Here is a 25,794-nt window from a genome sequence, read left to right as displayed (position 1 = left end):
ATGTATGTTAAGGCGATAACCCAATCATTACCATTGTTTTAAATAGCACTAGCGGGAAATCTTGCAGTAATGACTAGGTAGCATTAACAGATCACATTGTGTTAACGGGAGTAATAATGCTTGCAACATCTGTAGTTCAAAAGTTAGGCTTCATACGAACAATTATACTGACAGTGTAGTCCTAACTAGAGATGAGTGAATCCGCCCAAATACGTTTCCCGGATTTTCTCGCATTTTCCCCAAAAAATCCGTTATGCGGTGTTATATCCGCAAATGGATTTGATCGGTTTTAATCTTTCAGGGCAGCTACCTTGTCGGCTAGTGGCCTTACTTTTCCACCTCCCACTGCATACCTAAGTACTTGGTTTCCGCCTTACCTAAGGCACATTTCTTAGGGTTGGCTGAGAGCCCTGCCTCTCTCAGAGATTTGAGAACCGCTTTCAGCCTATTTAGATGGGCCCGCCAGTGTTTACTATAAATGACAATGTCATCTAGGTAGGCTGCGGCGTAAGCCCTATGAGGTGTCAGCACTTTATCCATGAGTCTCTGAAATGTGGCTGGGGCTCCATGCAGACCAAATGGCATTGTCACAAACTGGTATAAACCCATGGGAGTGGCAAAGGCTGTTTTGCATTTGGACTTTTCCTCCAAAGGTATTTGCCAGTATCCTTTTGTTAAGTCCAGCGTGGATATATATTCCGCGTTACTAAGGGCGTCAATTTACTCGTCCACCCTTGGCATCGGATATGCGTCAAACTTGGATACCGTATTGACCTTTCGGAGGTCCACACAAAATCTTACCTTCCCATCGGGTTTAGGGACCATAACTAGTGGACTACACCACTCACTGCATGATTCCTCAATCACGCCTAAGTGTAACATTTCTTGTACCTCCTTCTCTACCAGGGCCTTACGGCTTTCAGGCACCCTGTAAGGACGAGAACGTACTTTCACCTCAGGTGCTGTCTCTATCACATGTGAACCTAAATTAGTTTGCCCTGGTAAATCAGAAAAAACATCATGGAATTGTGTAATTAGTTCTAACAAGTCCCCTTTTTGTTCAGAGGATAATTGTCTACCCATTGGGATTTTCTCGTCACCACAGATGTTCCACCGTGGGGGTTGAGGACCCAGGTCCGTTTCCTCCTCCACCGGGTGGATAAATAGAGACCGCTGCTCCTTCCAGGGTTTCAGCAAGTTCACATGGTAAATTTGTTTATCCTTCCTGGACCCTGGTTGAGCGATCTCGTAATCCACATCACCCGTGAGGCGGAGTACTTCGAATAGGCCCTGCCATTTGGCTAGGAGTTTGCTCTCACAACTGGGTAACAATAACATCACCTGATCTCCTGGGTGAAACACTCTCATACGAGCATTTTGATTGTAATGTCTCTCCTGACTGTCCTGGGCTGATCTAAGATTCTCCCTAGCAAAATGGCCGACCACATCTAGGCGGTTCCTAAGGTCTAATACATATTGCAGGGTATTCTTAGAAGGGCCATTGTAAAGTGATGTAAAGACTGACGCTCAATATCAGTGTAGACTCAGAGTAGAATTGTAGAAATAAATGAAGATAGGAACTCTTCGTAAATCCATAACATCATATATGATATAGAATTAAGGGGGGGCAAAATAAAAGACCTAGCATTCAGTCAGGCAGACTACCGCAGATATGGTCCAGAAGCACACCCCACTTAACAAATACACTTCCCCATATAGGGTCAAAGGTAAGAATATAAGGGCTATAGCCCATTACCTGCCCACGGGGGTACATTGAAGTCCAGAAGTCATCTGTAAAGGTAGTTCCACTGCGTGCAATCCTGGTAGTGTAGACAGCATAAACAAGAAGAGCAAAGGAGCACTGCTAGCAAGAAGATCCTGAGGAAAAAAATCCTATAGGAAAAAATGATGGGCACAACTCCAGACTTAAAACTGAGGGTATTTATTCCATGGACTCACAGGGACAAAAACCCAGCCCACGCACCAACGCGTTTCGTCCCGTGGGACTTTATCAAGGTGTAACATGAAAACATACCTCCTCACATTTATAGGCCCAATTTCACGCCAAAAAGTCCATGGGAACTCATTGCGCATGCACGCCAGTGACGTGTCGCAACACTGTGACACCGCCTCATGCACAACCTATCCTCTCAACCCATGAGGTGACGTCACTCGTGTGCTCCCGCTTCCAGCCTGACATGCATAACCCTAATGCTCCCACCAGGCTAGAGGTGGAAGGGGATAATAAAATAACAATAGCTTTATTGATACACTAAAAACGGACAAACTGACAAAACTAACTACAACTGATATAATACACAAAAACGTTCATCTATGAAATACCACATAATAAAACAAGAAAGATTAAAGAAAACCTAATGATAAATTAAATACATTTAGATGCAAGAAGATGTTTAAACAATCACAAACCCAACCTGACTGTGTGTCAGGGTCGCCTAGACCTCCTGCCTAACCATAGCTTCCTTGTCCACTGGGTGTGCTGCTGCCTTCTGTTGGCTCTGGGTTCCTTTGTCTGTCTGTCTTCTTGTTGCTCCTGTCTCTGTCCTTTATAGCTTGCTTCCTGTCTGTTGCTTTTGCCTTTGCTTGAAGTCAGACTCCTAATGCACATGCTTCTGATTCCTGATCTGTTTCTGTACCTGTACCTGTATTATAGAAGTCTGTTCACAGTAAAAGCCCTTGCTGGTAATCTGGCTTGTCCCTGTTTGTTCCTTTTCTCAGTCCCTGCCCCCAGACCTGTCCTTGCTCCCCTGTCCTGTTCCAGTCTCCTCGTTGCCGACCTCTGCTTGTTACCTGATTTCGCTACCTGCCGCCTGCCTCGGACCTCTGCTTGTTTCCTGACTTCGCTACCTGCCGCCTGCCTCGGACCTCTGCTTGTACCTGACTTCGCTACCTGCCGCCTGCCTCGGACCCCTGCTTGTGACCCCTATTACGCTCGTGCTGTTCCGGCCACCGAGATCCTACCCGCCACAGGAGTTTCCCGTGACACTGTGATAATTAATAAATAATAAAGTATTAAATATATATAGATATAAAAAAATACTAATGAAATACTGAATAAGCAAGAACTAAATTTATAAGAAAAAGCACAGACTCGGTATTTGTGATTGTTATGGGCATAGTTCATTTATATGGAAAGAAAATAAATATTAACTATCAGATATAATATTAAACCAATACAATACTATAAATAACATAATATAACTTCCATATATAGATGAAATAGATAGATAGTGTTTAACTAAAATATTTCAAATAAAAAAGAGAAAGAATACTAATCAACTTAGATAAATCATAAACATTATTATTGAATTAGTTGATCAGGGTAAGCATAGAACATTGCAATAATATAGAACCCTTAACCACTAAAGAAAATGGGAAAGGTCCCAATCAATATTCATACCGTGAAGCACTCTGGTTCTTAAAGTAAAGATCCAGAATGCCTCACGTTGATCAAGTTTTTTAATTCTATTACCCCCTCTGGGTAATGGTGGAATGAACTCAATACCTTGAAAACTGAAGTTTTTTAATCGATCTTGGGTACAATTAGTGAAATGTTTGGGGACAGGGTGATTCAGATTCCCTTTGGAAATCAATCGTACATTTTCCATAATGCGAATTTTAAGATTCCTAATTGTTCTTCCCACATATTGGCTACCACATCCGCAAGTGATGAGGTAGACAATATACGAGGATTTGCAGTTGATGAATGACCTTACAGTATGAGTCTTTCCAGTTTGGCTGTAAACAAAGCTATCTGACTTTTTCATATTACTGCAAATCTTGCAATTACTGCAGGGGAAAGAACCATTAGGAAGTACATTCATCTGGTTAATTTGTGAAGAGAAAAGACCAGGGGACAAGGAATTAGCTACCGTCTTCGCTTTCCTATAAACTACATTTGGACCTGAGGTTATATATGGTTGCAGGATGGGGTCCAGAGACAGTATTGACCAATGTTTCTTTAGGATATATTTAACCTGTTCAGCCTGAGCACTAAATGAAGTGATAAACAATGGTGTATCATTAATCATAGGACCTTTCTTTGAGCGGTGAAACAAATCCGCTCTATTGATAGTGGAAACCTCCTGTATGGATTTACATGAATCATCTGGGTTATAGCCACGCTGTACAAAACGATCAAACAAATCTTTGACACGTAATTCATAATCTTCGTCATTCGAACAATTGCGTCGAAGACGAATAAGTTGACCTTTAGGGATTCCTTTAATAAGGGCCCTTGGGTGACAGCTGTTAGCACGTAGAACAGCTATATAACAATCACATATACCGAGTCTGTGCTTTTTCTTATAAATTTAGTTCTTGCTTATTCAGTATTTCATTAGTATTTATTTTTATATATATATATATATATATATATATTTAATACTTTATTATTTATTAATTATCACAGTCAGGTTGGGTTTGTGATTGTTTAAACATCTTCTTGCATCTAAATGTATTTAATTTATCATTAGGTTTTCTTTAATCTTTCTTGTTTTATTATGTGGTATTTCATAGCTGAACGTTTTTGTGTATTACAGTATATCAGTTGTAGTTAGTTTTGTCAGTTTGTCCGTTTTTAGTGTATCAATAAAGTTATTGTTATTTTATTATCCCCTTCCACCTCTAGCCCGGTGGGAGCATTAGGGCTATGCATGTCAGGCTGGAAGCGGGCGCACACGAGTGACGTCACCTCATGGGTTGAGAGGATAGGTTGTTTATGAGGCGGTGTCACAGTGTTGCGACGCGTCACTGGCGCGCATGCGCAACGCGTTCCCACTGACTTTTTGGCGCGAAATGGGGCCTATAAATGTGAGGAGGTATATTTTCATGTTACACCTTGATAAAGTCCCACGGGACGAAACACGTTGGTGCGTGGGCTGTGTTTTTGTCCCTGTGAGTCCATGGAATAAATACCCTCAGTTTTTAGTCTGGAGTTGTGCCCATCATTTTTTCCTATAGGATTTTTTTCCTCAGGATCTTCTTGCTAGCAGTGCTCCTTTGCTCTTCTTGTTTATATTCTTAGAAGGGGACCGCTGTTCCTCCCAGGACTCCTTTAGGAGGTCTAGGATACCCAGGGGTTGGCGGCCATACAGTAATTCAAATGGAGAGAATCCCGTGGAGGCCTGGGGAACTTCGCGCACGGCAAACAGCAGAAAAGGAAGAAGTTCATCCCAGGCTCTCTTCTCTGAATCTACAAATTTCCTCAGCATCCCTTTTAGTGTTCGATTAAATCTTTCTACCAAGCCGTCAGTCTGTGGATGATAGACCGATGTCCGAACAGACTTGACCTCTAGTAATTTTAAGACATCCTGCATCAGTTTAGCCATAAAATTTGTACCTTGGTCTGTCAACATAAACTGGGGAAGTCCAACCCGTGAGAACAGCTCCAACAATTTGTTGGCTACTTGCTTTGCCATTGCTGTCCTCAGGGGGAACGCCTCAGGATATCTTGTTGCATAGTCAACTATTACGAGAATAAACCTGTGTCCTTTCGCAGAAGGTTCTAGAGGACCTACCAAGTCTACTCCAATCCTCTCAAAGGGAACTGACACCAAGGGTAGAGGAACCAAGGGGCTGGTTTTTGTCCCTTCGGACTAGTCAGCTGGCATTCAGGACATGTCGCACACAACTTAGCAATATCACTATGCATCCCTGGCCAATAGAAGCGGAATGAAATACGGTCCAAGGTTTTATCTCTACCAAGGTGACCACCCCAAGGGTGTCACGCCTGTATGCCCGCAGACCAAGCTAGACCCCAGTACTGTGGTGGGAACGGTATGATACCACACACCCACAGCAGTGGGAGCAAGCCCGGAGTGTAGTATAGCGTTGCTGGGCCTGTTGGAAGAGTTGTTAGTGTATACCCTAAAGGGTTCCCTGAAAGTTTCAGGTAATTTAAAAATTGTACCAAATGCAGAAGAATTTACAAAGCATCTGATCTCAGACACGCTGTTAGAGAGAGTTGGGGTTCCTCAGAATTTCACATAGGGTTCCTTAATCAAAAAAGGTTGGAAACAACTGTGTTAGAGCAACTACTAGTGCAGAAAAACAACAAATTCATCTACAGAACATCTCATGACTTAGGACAAAGGAGCATGACTTCCCTCACTCCATCACAGTATTTACTCATGTATAACAACCATGTGATCTAGCCACAAATGAAGTGAGTTGCAAAAATGCAAGTCATACCATTCATCCCAGAAAATCTAGAGAAGCAGAACAAGCATTTTCAGCAGGATCTATCAATAAGATTTGTCAGCCTCGTCAACAACCTATCTCATGCCCTTCATGTGGACCTCAGGGTCACACGCAAACGTGGAGACATTGGCTTTCTTCAAAATTAGACAAACAAAATCTTGGCAAACTACAAAACATACAGGACCCATATAAGCTCATATTGAACCCCCAAATTACCACAACCTATATATATATGCGTATAAGTGTCAAAGAGGAGTGCTACTGAGCATGGCAATATATATTTTTAAAACCAGAGACAGAACATGAAACACAGACAGAGCTCAGTGCTGCATCTAAAGACATTAATACACGGTACAGTGCCTAAATAAATATATATATATATCTTTTGAATAAAATGGTCTTTTAGTTTAACCCTTTGGCCAAAGTGTTGTAAGCCCTTGACTACAAACCCAGAGCCATAGTATTATATATTGAATTGTGCCAATTGCAGTGCTACCGGACAAGTGGCTTCAAAAATACAACAGTAAACAAAGAAGCCCCAATGCACATCCAATATGAAAATTTATTTCAATCATTTGTCATATTGGCTGTGCATTGGGGATTCTTTGTTAACTGTTATTCATTAAAACCAAAACTGTTCAAACTGGTTCAGAACTGTTATTCATGAACCAAAGCCTATTTGATGAAGTTGGCACAAAAATCAGAAATCTCAAGAGGATTCCAAATCAATCAGTGATGAGTTTACCATTTTAAGTGGTGATATTTAATCTGGTCTGTAACTTACATATGTCTATAATATATATTTTCTTTAACTGTGCATGCTACAGTATGTCTTGTATATAATGTATAACCTGTTCACTTATAGAACTATGTATTGTAACCATATATTATTTGTCATCTTAACTCTATGCCCAGGACATACTTGAAAACGAGAGGTAACTCTCAATGTATTACTTCCTGGTAAAACATGTTATAAATAAATAATATCAGAAGAATGCCCATGCTGATATGTAACAGGCCCTCCTCATGTTGACTTGGTACAGTGAAGCTAAAATTATTTTCCGTTTTAACGTTATCAGAAATGCCCTGGGCCCCAGTAAGTTCTGGAGTAGAGGGGGAAGAGACCTGAAATAAGAATGGTATATTTCTCACTGTTGAGACATTTTTTAAGCTGCACTTGTGCAAACAAGACTATATTGCACAAAATGTTTGGTGTGTTGACGACATGTTTACCCAAAAGGAAATGATTGAGTGGAGGGGGGAATAGTGGGGCCCATGTTTTGAAAGAAGTCCCATCAACTCAATGTAAGTCAATGGGAAGACTTCACAAGTTAACCAGCATGAACAATTCCATACAGTATGTATGCAGTAGGATATATACTGTACATTGATACTGTACCTCTAATGGATATTTAATACAAATTCATCTGACGGCAGTCTACATAAACAATATTTCTTTGTACTTACAGCCCAGTATGTTTGTGTTTCTAGAAGCCTAAGTTTTCCCTTTTTTAGTTGCACTAATTAGTTTTATTGTAAAAAATAAATGTCTAATTATACTTATAAATCCTTATTATGGCTGAGGCCACAGAAACACTGATAAAGATGGTTAGTTAAACCAAGGTTTGCTTGTCTAAATATAATCACAATGTCAGGGTATTTTTCTGGGGGAACTGAGTTTCTGATTATTTATTTTTTTAGATTATCAAGAAAATCCATATTGTGATTATATAATGATTAGGGATGATAAATGGAAGTGGATAAATGCCTTTTCCACTACGTCTGTATTTAAAATTTGGGATTGTAGCTCAAACTCATATTCATTTGCTTAGGGTTCTCTCACTTTTCACCCTGCAAAAAACACCACTGCATAGGAACGCATGGATAGTTATTCCATTGACTCCCAGATTGTTTGCCTCCCCAGTAGCTGAAACACAACATAGATACCATTCATATCAGTTTTCCACTTTCTGTACCCCAAGCTACTTCATGAATTACACTCTTAGGCTTTTATCTCTTCTGTACCACACAGCTAGAGTAATTCTGTTTACCAGCAGTGTTACAGGGAGGACTTGCTCTGTGTACAAACAATGGCTTGGTCAGGGGAATAAAGAAAATGCATTTTATTAAGAATATCTCCCTACAATCTCTTGTGCCCTTCCTCAATCTATTTTGAAATTGTTCTCAGCCCTTCATTTGTCTTCCACCTCTTCATGTTGCATTGTTCTCCATGATATTCTCTGCCTATTTTTGAGTCACCAGCAGTTCTGGGGCTAGATTAAATACCCTTGGGCCCACACCATCTGTGGGCTACCAAGTGGGTACCCATACCTTGGGAATCCAAACAGCTGTTATAATTGCACTCCTTCCTACTGTATGTTAAATCATAATAAAAGCACTGCAGGCTTGTAGCAAAAACACTGTTCAAAAGGTACTGGATGGGAATGTGCTACTCACCTTGCGGAGCCCTGAAAATAGACAAATAATTGCCAATGCAAATTAAATTGAGGGGGCAACAGAAAGAACACATAAAATACAATGCTCTTTGACAAAACCTTTTCAATTCTCTTAGATTAGACGCTAATGTATGTTAATAGCAAGCAGCATCAATCAGAATTGAGATGAGAGCTTTTACTTCGTCATAACATGAAAGAACAGCAGAGCTGTCAGGCGTTTTACTTCAAATTCTTTATTTGAGCTTGAAGTGAAAATTGTGAGCTGCGAGTTCAGTCTTACAGCCTCCATTGAACTACATTAGCTTGTTTCCTCCGATACAGAACGCTGGAGCGGCCATTGAAATTGGTGAGTACTGTGCTTACTGACCAACTGCTCTTCATCATTCCCAGTGTATCTGGCACGTTATATTTGTTATTTGCAGAGCAATAGCCTTTATGCATGCAAATATGTGTATGCTTTTATTTTATTTTCTTGGCAAGTGTGCTGAATAGATGGCCTTTAACTAGTACTGTTTGTACGCTGCTGGAATGCCATTATGCTACAAAACCCCTCATTTCATTTCAAATGAAATCACAGCTCATAAACTGCTGGTTGCTGTTGCATGCCCTTGTACATATACAGTATTGTTTTTCTAGGAGATATTCCGACAAAGGATTTGTTATCCTTTTGTACAAGCAGAGACCTTTGAACTCAATTGTCGTACGATGTAAATATCTAGGACTATTCATAAAATGAGTTGCGTTGCTCGCTATATGTGGGAAATAGGGGAGAGATATGCAAATACCAATGAACTTCGAATTAAAATAAAATAATGAGGGTGTATTTGCAAACTTAAAGAGTCCTCTCTTCATTTCCAAGCCCCAAACAAGTCCCACTATAACAGGAGGGCCAGTGATTTACCTCACGTGGATTGGAGGGCACTGAAGAGATGGTGCTGTAGCACTCTGTTGCCATGGTAACGTGTACTAGTCATTTTTATCAGTTAATCACAGGAAGTCCGCCTGATGTTATGCATTATTCATCTCGCTGCCAGTCGAAGAGTCAAAATTGTTCTTTACACTGAGCAATTTTTGTTGAGATCAAAGAAGCCTGGTTTGAGCACAGCTTCCTTGAATGGTCATCATCTCATAATCTTTGTCAGTAAGTACTATTTGTTGTTAAACTGTCCTTTCTTTAAGAACCATCATAGGGATTATTTTACCTTAAAAAGTTATTTCCCTACTCCACGCAGGGTTCTTTTGCAGCATTTTCAAAGCCTGCCATGATCGAGCCTTTTCGTTTTAGTCAATGTTTTCTTCTTGCATTCTATTTTCTTTCAGGTTGATGTTATTTGGCTAGTTCTTTCATGACGTGATTTTAAAAGATTCTACACTAGGTGTTTAGTTATATAACCGAGGAATGCTTACATAACTGTAGATATTCGAAATAATGAATTCACCGGTGAGGTTCCCATTTATCTGTACAGTATAATAACACCTGTAACACATAAACATCATTGGTAAACCTCAACAACCCAATTTATTTGTGGTCATCCTCATCCCTTGCACTGTAAAACCTACTATTACATGTTAACGGAGATATCTTTGATGGGAAGAGACACTAATTAATGCAGAAGCACCTGTAGCAGGGACTGCAATATAAGGCAGAGCCGGTTTCTGCATCATTGAAATAGTTACTATTGACCCCAGTGGTGTGGTGTACTTGTGTTGATAAATTAATATATTGCGAGCATGCTGCATGCAAGGATCAATACTGTAACCAACTGTGGGTATGATTGCAATGACATCTTTTTAGGCTATGTGTTAGAAGTGTAACTGGTGTGAATAGTTTACTAGACTACAGCATACATCCTCTTACATTTTACCAAGGGCAAAAGGCAACGATAAAGTATTGGGATGGGGGGAGGCGGGGATTTTCTTTCATTAATGTACTGCAGTATAGTAGCTGTCGTATAATACATACTTGTCCTATACGTTTATTGTGACATTTTATTTTATTATTTTTCAATAAGCTCTCCTTTGCAAATAGGGAGGCTCTTTCCTGTAGGTACTGTACAACATTAATGTGTAAAATTGGAGACTGCTGTTCAAGACCAGCTTCAGCAATGTAAAATAATTATATTTCCCTGGTCCTCTTGATCTGTTATGGCTCTTTTGTGCTACTATTAGTCTACGATGTATATCACTTTGCATGCCAACAACGAAATATACATTATTTTAAGAAAAAAACGTGAAGGAGGTTGCAACAGGGACTTATCACTGTTTGAGGGAAACTGCCTCTAAATCCAGCAGTGTGCTGGTTAATTGCAAAGGCAATCAACCAGACTCCACCTGGCTGATTAGGACTGTTAGAAAAAGCCTGGTCTAAGTAACAGGAAGGAGATTCCTTAGCTCACAAGGGAGCTGACATAAGGAAAAGGAGGGCTGTGTCCTGAGAGAAAGACACAAGGGGACCAGACCTCTATACCTGGACCATCCAGCAAACACCCACTGACCTGAAGGGCCACCTGTCTTAAGGTACTGCTGAGACTTTGGGGTGATAAGTGGGTAAGGGGCTTTCTCCCCCCCCCCCCCCAGCCTTGCAGAGAGGGACCGGGGAAGTAAGTTAGCTCTTACACAGGGATAGGTGTTTATTGCTTTATGTATATTTCTGTTGGCTGTATTGTTTAAAGGAACAGGCAATAAAGCCTTATATTAATTTCACCTTAAAAACAGTCTCCATTGTGTACCTCTGCACACATCTCTAACATATGGTGTCAGAAGTTTGGATGACAGGTGGCCCTTGAAGTTCAAAGGGGCCCCGGAGACTGTCTGTGAAAATGTTTGTGCTTTTGCCTGCATAAGTCCCTGCAACAGTCTGAGCAACAAAACACATTCAAAAGTGACCAGAATTAAAGGGCTACACATCCAGGCAGGAAAACTACACTGCCCTGGACAAAGCCACAATGCCACAGTTTGACTGGGAGAACTGCGACAGACGGTGACCCACACAAGGGACTGATGCTGTGACCAGAGTCTACCCCACCACTTGTGAAAGAAAAGAAAAAAAAACATGAGATTTTAAAATGGCCACCCAGCTGAAATCAAATACAGACTCTGAAAGAATTGGGAAGAAAATGTGTTCCTGGTGTAAAGAGCCCGGCCACACAGAGCAGTGTCCCTTCAGGCCTTATTCGATGATGAGGATGATCTCTACGTGGCCCCACAAAAAGGGCAACAGCCAGAGGAATATTTTTTTCAACGAGCCAAGGAACTGCAGCAGCAAGCAAGGAAGGTACAGAAGATTTATTTAGCAAGTGCACCTCCAGTATCACTGATGAGAAAGAATGTGTGCACAGTACTGCTGATGTTTCAAAACATTCAAAGTTAAGAAGAAGAAAAAGTCTACAGAGACGCCAGTGAGAGCTACAATTTCTGCAAGCAAAGTCTGCCCACCTGTAGGACAACCAGCTGGGGTTCTAGTGAATACTGTGAAAACAGCTGCAATAGCGCCTCACAATGTCAGGAAGAAAAAAAACACCTGATACCACCAAAATGGAGGACAAGATGCGGCGTTCCTGTTATGAGCCCTACCCCACGGAAGAGTGGCCCGTCCGGTCCTATGAGGATAAGGATGAAGATATCTCTTATGGGGAACCTGAAACAAGACACACCCAAAAAACACCGCTAGGATGGTGGAGGTGCCTAAACTCGGAACACACCGAACAAACAAGTATCTATGACCCTGACAATTCCTGTCAGCTAATGCAATTGCAAGAAAAGCATGGTGGATGCTGTTAAACTGCTGAAGTTTGTAACCTAGAAGGAGACCCCAGTATGCCCGATGGAACAGAGTCATCCAAAGCAAAAAGGCGGAACAAGAAAAAGAAAAGAGGTTCTCCAATTACCATGGAAGGATCAGATACGTCCGCAGATCCTGTGGAGGAAAATGGGGGCTTAATGCCCTGCAGCCTAGACGAAATGGAGAATTCGTCCCGCGGATGATCGAATATCCAGAGAGCTCAAGGCAGAAGTCATGTACCTCAGGAAGTGTCTGTCAGGTGCTGACAGTGAGAAACCCTCAAATTATATCAGGGAAGCGGAGCCAGAACCCTATGAGTGACGATCCCTTGACCAGCCCTGAAGATGCCCTGAAAAATGCCAGGCATAACTGTGATCTGCTCTGTGAACAATTGAAACTGGAGAGGAAAGATAATGCGGAGCTACAGAAGTCTATTCTCACAATGTACTTTAAATCCGGGACCAAATTGGAGGAACTACGGACAGATCTAGATACTACAAACGCTACTATTACCGCCATGGATGAAAAGCAGAGTCAATCTGATAGAATGATTGCTAATCTGAAACAGAAGTATGAGGAGACACTGAAAGAGATTTGTCTCTCTCAGCAAGAGGTTCGCAATTGCCAGGGGTTCACACTTTCCTCATAGAACTGAATGCCTCACACCAGGAGGTCAACAGTGTTCGGACAGAGGTGGACATATCGCAGAATGAGGTTCATACTTTCCGCGTAGCACTGGATGCCTCACACCAAGAGATCAGCAGTTGCTGCACAGAACTAGAAATCTCTAAAAAGGAACTTCACAGTCTCACTGAGGAGCTGGACATCTCTCAAAAAGCTATCCTCAGTCTTAGTATGGACCTTAAAGTCTCTCAGAAGCAGCTTCAGACGCTCAACCTAGAGATAGAAGTGTCACGCAGGAGACCGGGAGTCTCAAATCAGAAGTGTGTAAATGGAAGGAGGACTACAAGGAGGCCCTGAATATTACAGAGACTGTAAAAAGAGAAAATACAAGGCTGAAAGAAGAAAATTCTGATTTGACTGACCACGTCAATGAAAAGAAGGAAAAGCTGCTCGAGCTACAAAAAATAAAGAAACTATTGGAAGATGAAAAGTTTGAAGTATTGGAGCAATACACAGAAGCATAGCAGCTACAGCAGAACCAACTGCAAGGTCTGCGTACGCATCTACAGATTGCCAAAGAGAAGCAGCGATCTCTGCAGGAAGCAAATCTGCAGGCTGCTAAAGAAGTACAGTACAAGTACTGCAGGAACGTCTGATTATCCAGTGTCCCCCGCAGAGCAGCATGAGAAACTGAAGGCTACCCTGATCATCACCAGAGCATTGTTAGAGGCCAAACTTAGAGGCCGGTTGACTCTTTACAAGAGGGAGCACAAGAAGGTCCAGAAACTGAGGCAAGGAGCTGCAGACCTAGCGAAGAAATCCGCAGTGCTCCAAAATATAATGAAGAATGCGTTGATGCACAATCAGAGCAAGCTCCAGAAACAGGATTCTCTCGCTGATGAGCTAATCTTCTTAAAAGGGAGAGAAGCAGCAGAGTAATTCAAAAGTACTACAAAGCTCTTGTCCAAGCAAGGTTGGAGAGAGAAATGTATCTGCGCAAATGCTCTGCAGCACTCACCATACAGGCTGCCTACAGAGGAATGGTAACTCATCGGCTAAATCGCCAGAATAAAGCAGCCTGCCTTCTCCAATCCGTATGGAGAATGCAACGTCGAGGAAGAATTATGAACATTTGAAGCAGTGTGTAATATTACTCTAGTCAAATGTTAGGAAGTGTCTACAGTAAAGATACTACAAAAATTTGAAGGAAGCTGCTAGTGTGATTCAATCCACATATAAGCTCTACATCACAACCAAGCAAACTGTGCTTTGCTATAAGCGCACTCACAATGCCATCTCATTACTACGATTGGCTTTCCATACAAGTCAGGAAAGAAGAACCGAATTACGACTGAGAAGCGCAATACCAATACAGTCATGCCACTGTGGCCCCATGGCCCAAGCCATATACTTCACAATTAAAATAGCCACTAAAAAGATACAGTCTTTGGTTACTGAAGATTGTGGCAGAACTGGTTCGGTGTTCACACCTGTACAGGTACAACACTAGGCAACTAAAAAACGGAGATGCCACGGGAGTCAATTGGTATGGATAAAAATTCCGCCAAGCTTAAACACCCTGTGAAAATGGCTACAGAACCCGATGTCGGTGGTCATCCTAAACTCAGGGGAGAAAGCCTGACACTGAGTGATGAGGCCAAGATGGCTGATGCCTGCAAATTGCTGGACCACATTGCCAAAGAGAGGTCCCGGCTGCAGCTGGAGCTGGACAACGTCCTAGAGAAGCACCAGCAGCTGCAGATCAGAAGGAGAAAAGGAAACAGATTTAAGCCTTGCTCTGAGTTAACAGGTAAATGTGAAATCACAACTCAGTTCTAGAGAAGCTGAACTGGCAACTGCATTGAGTGGAAAAAGAAGTGACGAAGGACAGTTTCAAAGCTGAAAACTCAGATAGCTATTCTTGAATGCTCTTAAAGTGAAACCATGAAATGGCACGAGTCTAGGATAGTACAAATAGATTCCGGATATCAGACAGAATTCAAAAGTAAGCTGACAGAGACTTTGCAAGACCTGAGCAAGGGTTACAAGGAATGGACATTTAGTGCTAAATTGGAGTCCAAGGAAAAGCTGGCGAGAGAAAGCTATTTGCGTAAACGTTCTGTGGCTGTCGCCATACAGTCTGCCTACAAAGGGAGGATCACTCGACGCAGAGGAAATCTCATGACCACGTGGTCAGTAGAAAGACTGTACGTGGGAAAAAGTCCTCCTCGCACGACTGAGGAGTGCTGATCTCAAGTACCTTCTGGAGGAGACACTAATAACCTGGAGAAAGGGATCCAATCCCAACAGGACTGAGGCTTTTTGTACTCCATCCTCTCTCATTTGAGCCGCAGAAATATCTTGAGGGAGAGTGGAAGGATGGTGTCACGGGAGACCAGCACTTTTAACACATTTATACCCGGATCCTTTGATTGAGCAAATCGAAGAGATAAAATAAATTGTAATTTATTTCCACAAATGACATACACACTATGTTACACAATTACACTTGAAATACACTTACTGGGACGGGGCAAATGAAATATCTTGTTCCCAAAACGAAATCTTGCAAAACAAAGTCTCTAGGAGCAATTTCCCAGTAGCGGGAGTTGCTCGCAAACAGAGATGGAAACAGTCCTTGGTCAGTGTCGCCGCTCACAACCACTGTTACTCTGCCGGAGCTGCTTCGTTCGTTCTACCGCTGTAGTATTAGAACTTGGAACCTTAGTTCTTACGAACTCTTGAAGCTTGTTACTGTAAGGAATCCTTTCCTGGGTTTGGCTGGAGCTCACGCCTGCAGAGTTGGTGAGCTCTCAGACAGACCTCCCCTTTGATCTGCAAGCACTATCACCTGTGCTTGCAATCACTGCAGTTCTGTCTCTCTGCTCTTTCATTGGAGGAATTCCCATACACCTCTGTCTGTGGATTGGCTATCTGCCCTTCTTATACTGGGCTCTCCCTTTCCCTCATTGCTGAGCATAAACCAAGTTGGACTTGGATGTAACTGTGTTTGCCACAAGCTACCTTGCCTTAACTTTGCCTTGTTCCTGAGACCTGCTGCATTCACCCCAGGCAGAGGTCTGCTTCCTGGTTCCTGTACTGAAGCGCTGGATCCCCGGTGCTAGTCTTGCCTTGCTCCTGAGACCTGCTGCATTCACCCCAGGCAGAGGTCTGCTTCCAGGTTCCTGTACTGAATCTTAGGTGAATCTGGTTCCTGATGGGCTGCACAGATTCTTATAGGATTAAAACTCCTATACCTAACCTGTGCAGCCAATCCCTCCATGGGAATAATTTCCCCCACCTATCCCGGAGTTGCCAATACCTTACAAGCCTGGCAGAGGTGGATTCTCATTCTGCTAAGGGCATGCACGAACCTCACACCTTTGCCGCTTAGCATATAAGACCCAACCTCTTTACCTGGCAACACTCAATCTGGGCAAGTCACCATTTGCTAGACTGCCCAGACGTTACACTAAAATGGGGGTACTTGGGTTCTCCCTCCCCACTTCACACCTTAGTAGGTCGGAGTCTTTCAATTCTGGACTTTTTCAGACATCACAGCAGCACGCCAGTGGGGTGTCTTAGAAGTCCGGGGCTGGAGATGCTCCGTTCATTTGTAGGAATTTCCTGCCGTGCATTTCTAAACGACAGTGATTATAAATTAAGTGTTTCCTCTATCTCTGGCAATGAAAATCCCTATGTGCCTAATATGTTGGAACAATTAAAATAGGGGTCTTTTATTCATCAATTATTATATGACTGTATAAAAATTGCGCTACTGTATATGACTTTACATGGTTTTACCCGACCGGCGCTCACAGCAAATCTCAGCGCTCTTGGAGCTTCCTAGCCAAAGTTAGCAAAAAGCCGCTTTTAATGCTGCCAAGCGCCAGACTTTAAAACCATTTTTCCTTTATGCATTCACAATAAAACACTGCTACATTTATACACTTTAAACTTAGAAATGACATTACTCTCGCCACCTTATACCTGGTGGGAGATGTTCTGAACCTCAAACTGAGTTCTGGAGTTTCGGGCATGTACCGGGGACCTTTAAATATAATTAATTCCCCTGCCTGGTCTTACTATTCTGGTCTGTGCTGAAGCAGGGAAATCACGTTGCTGGACACTCCTGGAATAGTAAGACACACATACATTTTCATTACATTTACAGTGTTTCTGCCATCATTGGGTTGCAGAGCTGGAACTTTACAATTCCCCAACATGGCTCAGGGGCACCCATCCAGGCATAATACCTTTATTATTGGCCTGGGTACCCCCTCACCGTCACAGATGGGCTTTGGCCGTGGTAAGCCCGAACTTCCCACAAACAGGTGAGGTATGTAACAGGGACTTATCACCGTTAAATCCAGCAGACTCCACCTGGCTGATTAGGACTGTTAGAAAAAGCGTGGTCTGAGTAACAGGGAGGAGATTCCTTGGCTCACAAGGGAGCTGACAGAAGGAAAAGGAGGGCTGTGTCCTGAGAGAAAGACACAAGGGGACCAGACCTACCCAGACACCACTGACCTGAAGGGCCACCGGTCTTAAGGTACTGCTGAGACTTTGGGTGATAAGTGGGTAAGGGGCTTCCCCATCCCCAGCCTTGCAGAGAGGGACTGGGGAAGTAAGTTAGCCTTAACAAAGGGATAAGTGTTTATTGTTTGATGTATCTTTTTGTTTGCTGTATTGTTTATAGGAACAAGCAATAAAGCCTTATTTTAATTTCACCTTAAAAACAGTCTCCATTGCATACCTCTGCACACATCTCTTACAGATGTGTTTCTAAGTATCACAGATATCCCCCAAACACTAAAATTACAACATTTGTGTGCTTTGTCTTACATTATGCATTTTCTGGATTGTTTTGTTATAGTTCACATTGTTCTGATATTTGCAACAGTATTATGAGCAACATTTTTCACCAGATTTTGCAGATGTTTTCAGATTGTTGTGAAATTGGCAATGTTGTATGAGTGTTGGTTTGTTTGGGCTCCCACCAAATAGTAAAAAAAGAACTAAAATATGTAGTGAGGCCAGTGGCAAGTTATCAGCTGGCCTTGATGGTGATGTTGGCATGCGGGATATACACTAGTGGGTACTGATGGTGAAGGTGATATGCCAAGGGCAGGGTGGCACTGATCAGCTGCAGCAGCTTAGCTTATAAATCGGAGGATCTTACTTGCCAATTTCAATCAATTTCTCTCACTCGACCCTGTTGCTGTGGCCCATTAATTAAATAAGTTCTTGGTAAAGTTGTGAGTTGTGGAACATCCTTAGTGTTAATATATGCCTACTGTGTATTTTCCATGTGTTTATCTATTGCCAGACACCCTCTTTACCTCATGCCTATGCTCCCCACTACTAGTATCAGCTAATGCAGAAGTAGTCCCCACAGCCTCATCATCCTTAATATTACTGCATAGTTTACCAGTGCCAAGTACATCTATCATCTGTACGTTTAACGTGATGACCTTCCCCACAAAAGCCTTCTGAGTCACCTTGTCGGCTACCAGGAATATAGCCTTCCCTCCTTCTCCCAACAGTTACTGCTTGTGCCTTTGTCAGAGTTTTAAACTGTATTTTCCAAGTAGTCCCTATGATGACTTGTCATGTGCCCTATAAGTGCCTAGGTACCCAGATGAGTTCCCACTTTCCCACGCCTCACAATAACATGGCACAAACAACAAGTGACTGCACCCTCATCTTCACCATCTATATTAAAAATTATCTACACTCCTGATCTTTGAATTGATGTAGAAACAGGATGAGGCCAGCTGCTCGGAATGAAAAACCTAGAAGGTGCTGCTGCACTTGATACGAGAGGGATACTTGCTGCTGCTGCTGCTGCTGCTGCTCCAAGCAGCATTCTAGAAGCTGATCTACTCTTCCCCCTACTAGTGTTCTCTCAGCTGTGCCTGCCATGACCACCAATATATTCATTATCATCATCATGATACTCTTCCTCCTCCTCCTCATCTTCGTTTTATATTGTGTAATACTGCATGTTATTGCTGCTGAGGCTGTTAATATTTTATCCCCTCTCTCCATGGGTGCAACTACAAGGGTCATGCACTCAAAGTGATGATGATAACAAATGAGGTGGCATTGCCTGATGTTACGTGACTCTTTCTGAAGATGACAATGATGATGTTCATGATGGGCTCATGCGTGTTTTTAAAAAAAAAATTAATTTACTTGAAATTAAAGAAGATATAGGTAGTTCTATGTCAATTTTGCTTTTCAGTGTTCTGCTAATAATAAGAGTACTAGAGCCAGTGTTGGACTGTGGCATTTATGGGCCACCTAGAGTATATGTAAGTAGGGGCTGCAATGCTGATACAGAGAAAAGCTAGGGGTTTAGATGGGGAGGCGGGGTTCTAAACACCTGCCAGGGGAGCCCACGTGAGATGTTTTCCCAATAGGGATTTCCCCTGCTCTCTGCAAACCTGTCTGAAACTGGCTAGTACTACTAGTTGTGATGGCCATGGCTGCCTGATACTCATAGAGTAATTGACTATCTTCATCATCCCCCTCTTCACTCCAACTACCACCAACACCAAGGATGAGATCACAACCTCCTCCACTACCATCAGAGTCACTTCTGCCCCCTACTTGTACAGTTTTGTGCACTACTCATATCACCAACACCAAGTCCATCCTCTTCGTTGTCATCATCATCATCATCATCATCATCATCATCATCATCATCATCATCATCATCATCCTCATCCTCATCATCATCATCATCATCATCATCATCATCATCCTCATCCTCATCATCATCATCATCATGCTGCATACTGTATATGCCTCAGGCTCAATCCTTCCCTCAGCCACCCCTTTGCCCTTTACGTTCTCAGAAGCTTGCAGTATAAGAACTACAGCCAGTTCAGCAGACATCCCTGCATATTTTGCTAAGGAATATTGTTTCTGACTCTAACAAAAAGTTTTGCTAGTGCCCTTGCAAACCCAGAGGTTGTTTATTTATCCAGGAAACTCTTTATTAGCCTGACTGTAATTAACTGGTATGTCTACTGTGGGAGTACATTCAGAGACAGGTTCCTTCCTCTCACACTGACAAAACATCTGCCTACACAGATATGGATGGCTAATCCCTGTAAGAAATTTACAAATGTGCCTGCAACACCCCGCTCTTTCTGGACAACCTGTTCTTTCCTGCTGCCCTGTTTGACCCCTACAACTTGGCCACCGTTTCAATCAAACGTTTCAAAACCTTCTAGAAAGCTGTGAAATTTTCGATTGAACTTTTGGTTCTAGCAAAGCAGACCAAAATGTAAAAAAAATCGTTATTTCGCTTTTTGAAAGTGTCAAAATCACATTTTAAAAGAAACGTTAATCAAACATGCAATACCGATTTGACTTTTAGCATCAAGCAAACTTGTTGTGAACATTTGGATGTAAGCAAACTTTTTCGCCAAACCCAAAAAGGGGGAAATTTGCAAAGTTCGCCAACGCGTGCAATAATATTGAATATTGCACATATCGAAAAATGACATGACTTGTATGTATACATATGCAGCATAGCTGCATCAGATTTAAGTTACCAAACAACATTTAAGTGCCACGTTGCCAAAAATTATTTCTGAAATAATTCAAAAGAATGGGTTAAAGTTACATATTTCATTGTTTCTCCATCTCCTATTCTCCTGTTGCACTGAATATGTCTCCATATTCATTTTGATTATAAAATGTTCTTGTTTGTGTTCCCTATTCTAGCTATAGTAGACCTGCTCATATATTTTTTCTATCAAGCAATCACTTCATCATGACATTTTTCTAATGAATGTTCTCTTTGATTTAGGTTTTCCATTGATAAATTGGCGAGTTATAGATCTTCAAAGATGACTAACTTTTTGGATGTGGATTCTATCCCCAGGCTTTTGTTCAGTCAAGGAGCACAAGGTACTGGAACAATATGTTTTACTTCAGGAGAATACATCAGTAGCACAACCAGGGGGAGTTCTAAGGTGCATTTGCTCCCCCCAAGAATTGGTACTGTGCTTACAGAGGCCCTGCGCTTTTCCCCACAGCATTGAAACTGATTGCCAGGGGAGAGAGCGGAGCCTCTGTAGAGCAGGCCAGCTCATCGTCATTACAGCAGCGCGTGACACTGAATCGTTTTGGTGGCACAACATCGCATGCCGCGCCATCACCTGACGCAGCGACATCACATGGTGATGCGTTGCCAGGACAAAGCAATGTCACGCGATGCAGCGACATCATGACAACGCAGTGTCCCATGACTTTGCAATGTCGATGAGGAGAGCTGGTAAAAACTGCCCGCCGCATATGAACTTCTGATTGCGCCCCAGGAATACATGGAACCTCAACTGTATACAGAATATTGCAGATTACAGAGTATATGCATTTATTCCAAATAATAATTTTCATCTATAAAACTTTTCTCTTTGCAATATAGTCTTGCAGGTATATTTTTCAATTTGTTAATATTATAATTGCTGTGATGCATAACACAGATATCTATTTATAGGAAAGCTTTAGTTTGTTATACACCCCATTTTTTCATATTCAATATGTGGATTAAATGGGGCTTTGTTCATGCAAAGTATCTTGTCACTGCAACTCTGGCAGCGTTGCAAGACTGAAGAGTCATTTTATGTAATTATTTGATTGTCCAAGAAAGTAACTATACCAACAAATTTAGAGCCATTGCCAAGAACTGCATTCCTGTTTTTCTACCCAGCAGAAATATGTGGGAGTGACGGAAATAGTCTCACAGTCACATTATTAAGGCAGTGCATGTCTCACAGAGATGATACCAACAGCAAATACAAAGCAAATACAGGCATACCCCGGTTTAAGGGCACACACTTTAAGTACACTCGCGAGTAAGGACATATCGCCCAATAGGCAAACGGCAGCTCGCGCATGCTCCTTGTCAGCACGTCCTGAACAGCAATACCGGCTCCCTACCTGTGCCGAAGCTGTGCGCAAGCGGGGAGACTATAGAGCCTGTTACAAACACGTTATTTACATCAGTTATGCCCGTATATTACAATTGCAGTACAGTACATGCATCGATAAGTGGGGAAAAAGGTAGTGCTTCACTTTAAGTACATTTTCGCTTTACATACATGATCCGGTCCCATTGTGTACGTTAATGCGGGGTATGCCTGAAAACTGTTATGGAGCATAAATAAACTGCTTAATATCTTTCTAGCGTTTCCTTCACCAGTGAACATATCATTTTCACTACATTTGTACAAAATGAAGATTCTCGTGAGAACCCAGTTTTTGTATCAGTAAATGAAGACACAATTTGCCTTGCATACTATGTTCCACCACTTGTTGTTTTGGTTTGTGTTGGGATGCTAGATGCAGTTACTTTCATATGTTTTTCTTTTCGATATTGAACACAAAAATAATGACTGACTGAAACATTCCTTTTTTTGTTTACTGCTTGAGAACTCCCCCTGAGGACTTCAAGTTACATTGCGCACAGGTGACAAAAACATGTAACTCCGTAAATGTACTACAGGCATCCAAGTAGAGTCATGTCCCAAGGGGTGACTGTTTTGTCATTTGGAACTTGTCTTTAAACTGCAGACAAGCATTATGCTTCACATTCCCCACCTATGCTCAGAAAGTGTGCATGTAGAGAAATCACTGTGTACTGCACCGACACACTTTATTCGAGCAAATACCCAGTATGTACCTGGCAGATACCTGGAATGCGCCGCTCCTCACCTCTGACAAGCCTCGTTGTGTTTGCCTTCCCAGCCTGGGTTCATGCCTGGCTGATGGGCGGCTGATCTGTTAAATGATAATGATTAGGATTTAATAGGCTGCAATGCTTCGCGTGTCTACCAGATGGCATAAATTCATGAATTGTAATGCAGTATATATATATATACTGTGCAGTATTGCAGCCAGGGGGAATAAAATGCTTTAATCCCTGCCTGGAAAATACCTCAATGCACTCGGGCAGAAAACAGACACAAACCTCAATACACCCGGGTATACCCGAATTCGTGGGACTAGCCGAGCTCGAATAAAGTGTGTCGCCAGTGTATATATCTGCATTCATAGTAGACGTTACTGGCATGAATCATGAAGGTAATGGTTGTCATGGCAACCCCACATTTTTCATTGGTCAGTGTTAGATTTAACTGCCCTTAATTAAATGGTGAGCAAAGACTATACAATTATTGACATGACTAAAGCGTAGGATTGTTAGGGGAGTTCAGACTCCTTTTTTCCTTCCTCCATAAACATCCCATTCTTCCAGGCCTCCCCACCAAATTGTAACCACCGCTCTTCCCCTCTCCACCTCCTTCAATCGTTCTTGCTGAGGTTGGTAGCTGTAGCAGGGCCTTTTTCAATATGGTCTTCCTTGCGACCGATGACTACCAGTAATACCAACCACAGTACTCCCTGCATACGCGGATTGAGCTGAATGCTTTTTTCCCCCGCGGCTTCCGAGGGAAAAATGTAACAGATGTAACTGTGTTATCTAGTCAATGGTGATCAGCAACTACCAGGGAATCATGACGTTTCTGTCAATAAATGTATGTACATTAAACTTCCATCATTTGTTCTGTGAGAACACACAATTAAGTTTTTCTTTAACTGATGGAAACTGTTTTTACACAAAGAAGATTGAAATGTAAAATCTTATAAAACTTTGGGTTGCAAAACTCATTCACAAACTGCCTCTGCTTTATCAAAGCAAAATATCCCATTGCTTTAAACTGACTGTTCTTTTTACTGAAACTAAGTGTGCTCCGATGTGCCCATCTGTAGTTTTGCATCAAGAAATCTTTAACACATATGGGCCTTTTCACCAAAGTTTCCATGTAAAAACAGTTAAAGAAAAACAGTTCAATTGAAAGCAAATATTGCCCCAGATTTGCAAAGAAATAACCTTAGGTATACATAGAGAGAAAGAACCCACTGAAAGCACTCAATATCCCCTAATTGTGCAATGATAAGTATATTAAAAATAATCTTTAATGCTATACTGATTAAAATAATGGGTGTTAAAATACATCAATCGACACACATATATATAAACCCTACTGATGAGTATATAAGATACTCCGGGTTGGTAAAGTTAGGGAAACGTAAGAGGTTTATTGGATCAAAACGTTCCCAGGGATCTGATATGCAGTGATCCCTTATAGTGGTAATTAGGTATACACTGGTGTAGGGGGAAAGCTAGCTGATAGCCTGTCCTGTTGAACAGACAGATGTAAGGTATTCACGTGAGAAGATGTACTTTGGTTCACAATAGTGAACAGCTAGTATACAGCTGCCAGACGGCTCGCGTGCTGTTCCCTTCCAAGTGGGCAGGAGTCTAAGTGGTGACTCGGGAAGCACTGGTGAGGGGTGAGCTATCTGTATTTCTACTATAACACTGTGATATCAGCAATCATAGACTCCTAACGGTGGTAGCACATTCATGAATATGTGCATAGGCATACCAACAGCCACACCGTATCTAGGAGTAGATTAGCTCCAGTGCAGATGTCAATTAGTGATAGGAGCTCTCTGTATATATGGAGTTTACAGCTTCTATTTAGGTAATTCATGTTAGTATATTTGCAGTTGAAGGGACTTAACAAGTCATCATTGGGCTAATCCACTAACTGTTCAGTCAGCCAGCAGTACTCTGTGTATACATCTCTACATATGGGCAGCATATTCACTTTGTATATTTCTTACATTCACCTTGCTCCTATCTGTGACCTAGAAGATAGGTGAACCACACTATACAGAGGTTTTGGTGGCAATAGTATTCTAAGACAGTGGAAGCGCATTCATGAATATGCGCACAGGCATACACAAACCACACTGTCTATAGGAATCTATATACCACTGTAAATTTACTCTGTGTATTTCAGCTAGCTCCTTTACCTTGGAGCAATTTAGCTGTTGTCAGGTGATTAAGGACTTATTACCACATACATAGTGAGGTCCTACCGGATATACTGCGCCGACTAATTTATCTGCATATCACTATTGTGAACCAAAGTACATCTTCTCACGTGAATACCTTACATCTGTCTGTTCAACAGGACAGGCTATCAGCTAGCTTTCCCCCTACACCAGTGTATACCTAATTACCACTATAAGGGATCACTGCATATCAGATCCCTGGGAACGTTTTGATCCAATAAACCTCTTACGTTTCCCTAACTTTACCAACCCGGAGTATCTTATATACTCATCAGTAGGGTTTATATATATGTGTGTCGATTGATGTATTTTAACACCCATTATTTTAATCAGTATAGCATTAAAGATTATTTTTAATATACTTATCATTGCACAATTAGGGGATATTGAGTGCTTTCAGTGTGTTCTTTCTCTCTATGTATACCTACTACGCTACCCCTTAGCACCTTATCCCACACACACTTACCTTATTCAGCTGTAGCGGGGTACTTCACTAACGGTTTAAAAGAAATAACCTTGACAGCATCTATTATTTTGCCCATTTATATTGTGCGATGAGTAAGCATTGCCCTAATCATATTTTCAATCTCATTATCATTACTTGAGTTCTTTAATGAAATGCTAGTAATGTTTAGACTTCTCTACAGTCTTTCCCCCTGCTTTAAACAGATTGTCACAAACCCCACCAGACCTGTGTGCACGTGAATTACATAGTTACATAGAAGATGAGGTTTAGAGTGACTTCCAGTATGGCGCCAGGACTGTTTC

At 41.8% G+C, this 25,794-nt stretch overlaps 1 long non-coding RNA gene across 1 annotated transcript in view; it reads left to right on the top strand.

Moving 5' to 3' along the window:
* Positions 1 to 17,539: 17,539 nt before the first annotated feature.
* Positions 17,540 to 25,794, top strand: part of LOC142488618 (uncharacterized) — a 48,393-nt gene continuing 40,138 nt past the window's right edge. The window contains exons 1-2 of the long non-coding RNA XR_012799536.1: positions 17,540 to 17,635; positions 20,909 to 21,009. This is a non-coding gene — a long non-coding RNA (uncharacterized LOC142488618). The remainder of the gene's footprint in view (positions 17,636 to 20,908; positions 21,010 to 25,794) is intronic.

This window comes from Ascaphus truei, chromosome 2 (genome assembly GCF_040206685.1).
Source record: "Ascaphus truei isolate aAscTru1 chromosome 2, aAscTru1.hap1, whole genome shotgun sequence".
NCBI lineage: Eukaryota > Metazoa > Chordata > Amphibia > Anura > Ascaphidae > Ascaphus > Ascaphus truei.
The sequence above is the reverse complement of the archived record's forward strand: the minus strand, read 5'-3'. Positions and strand labels throughout refer to the sequence as shown.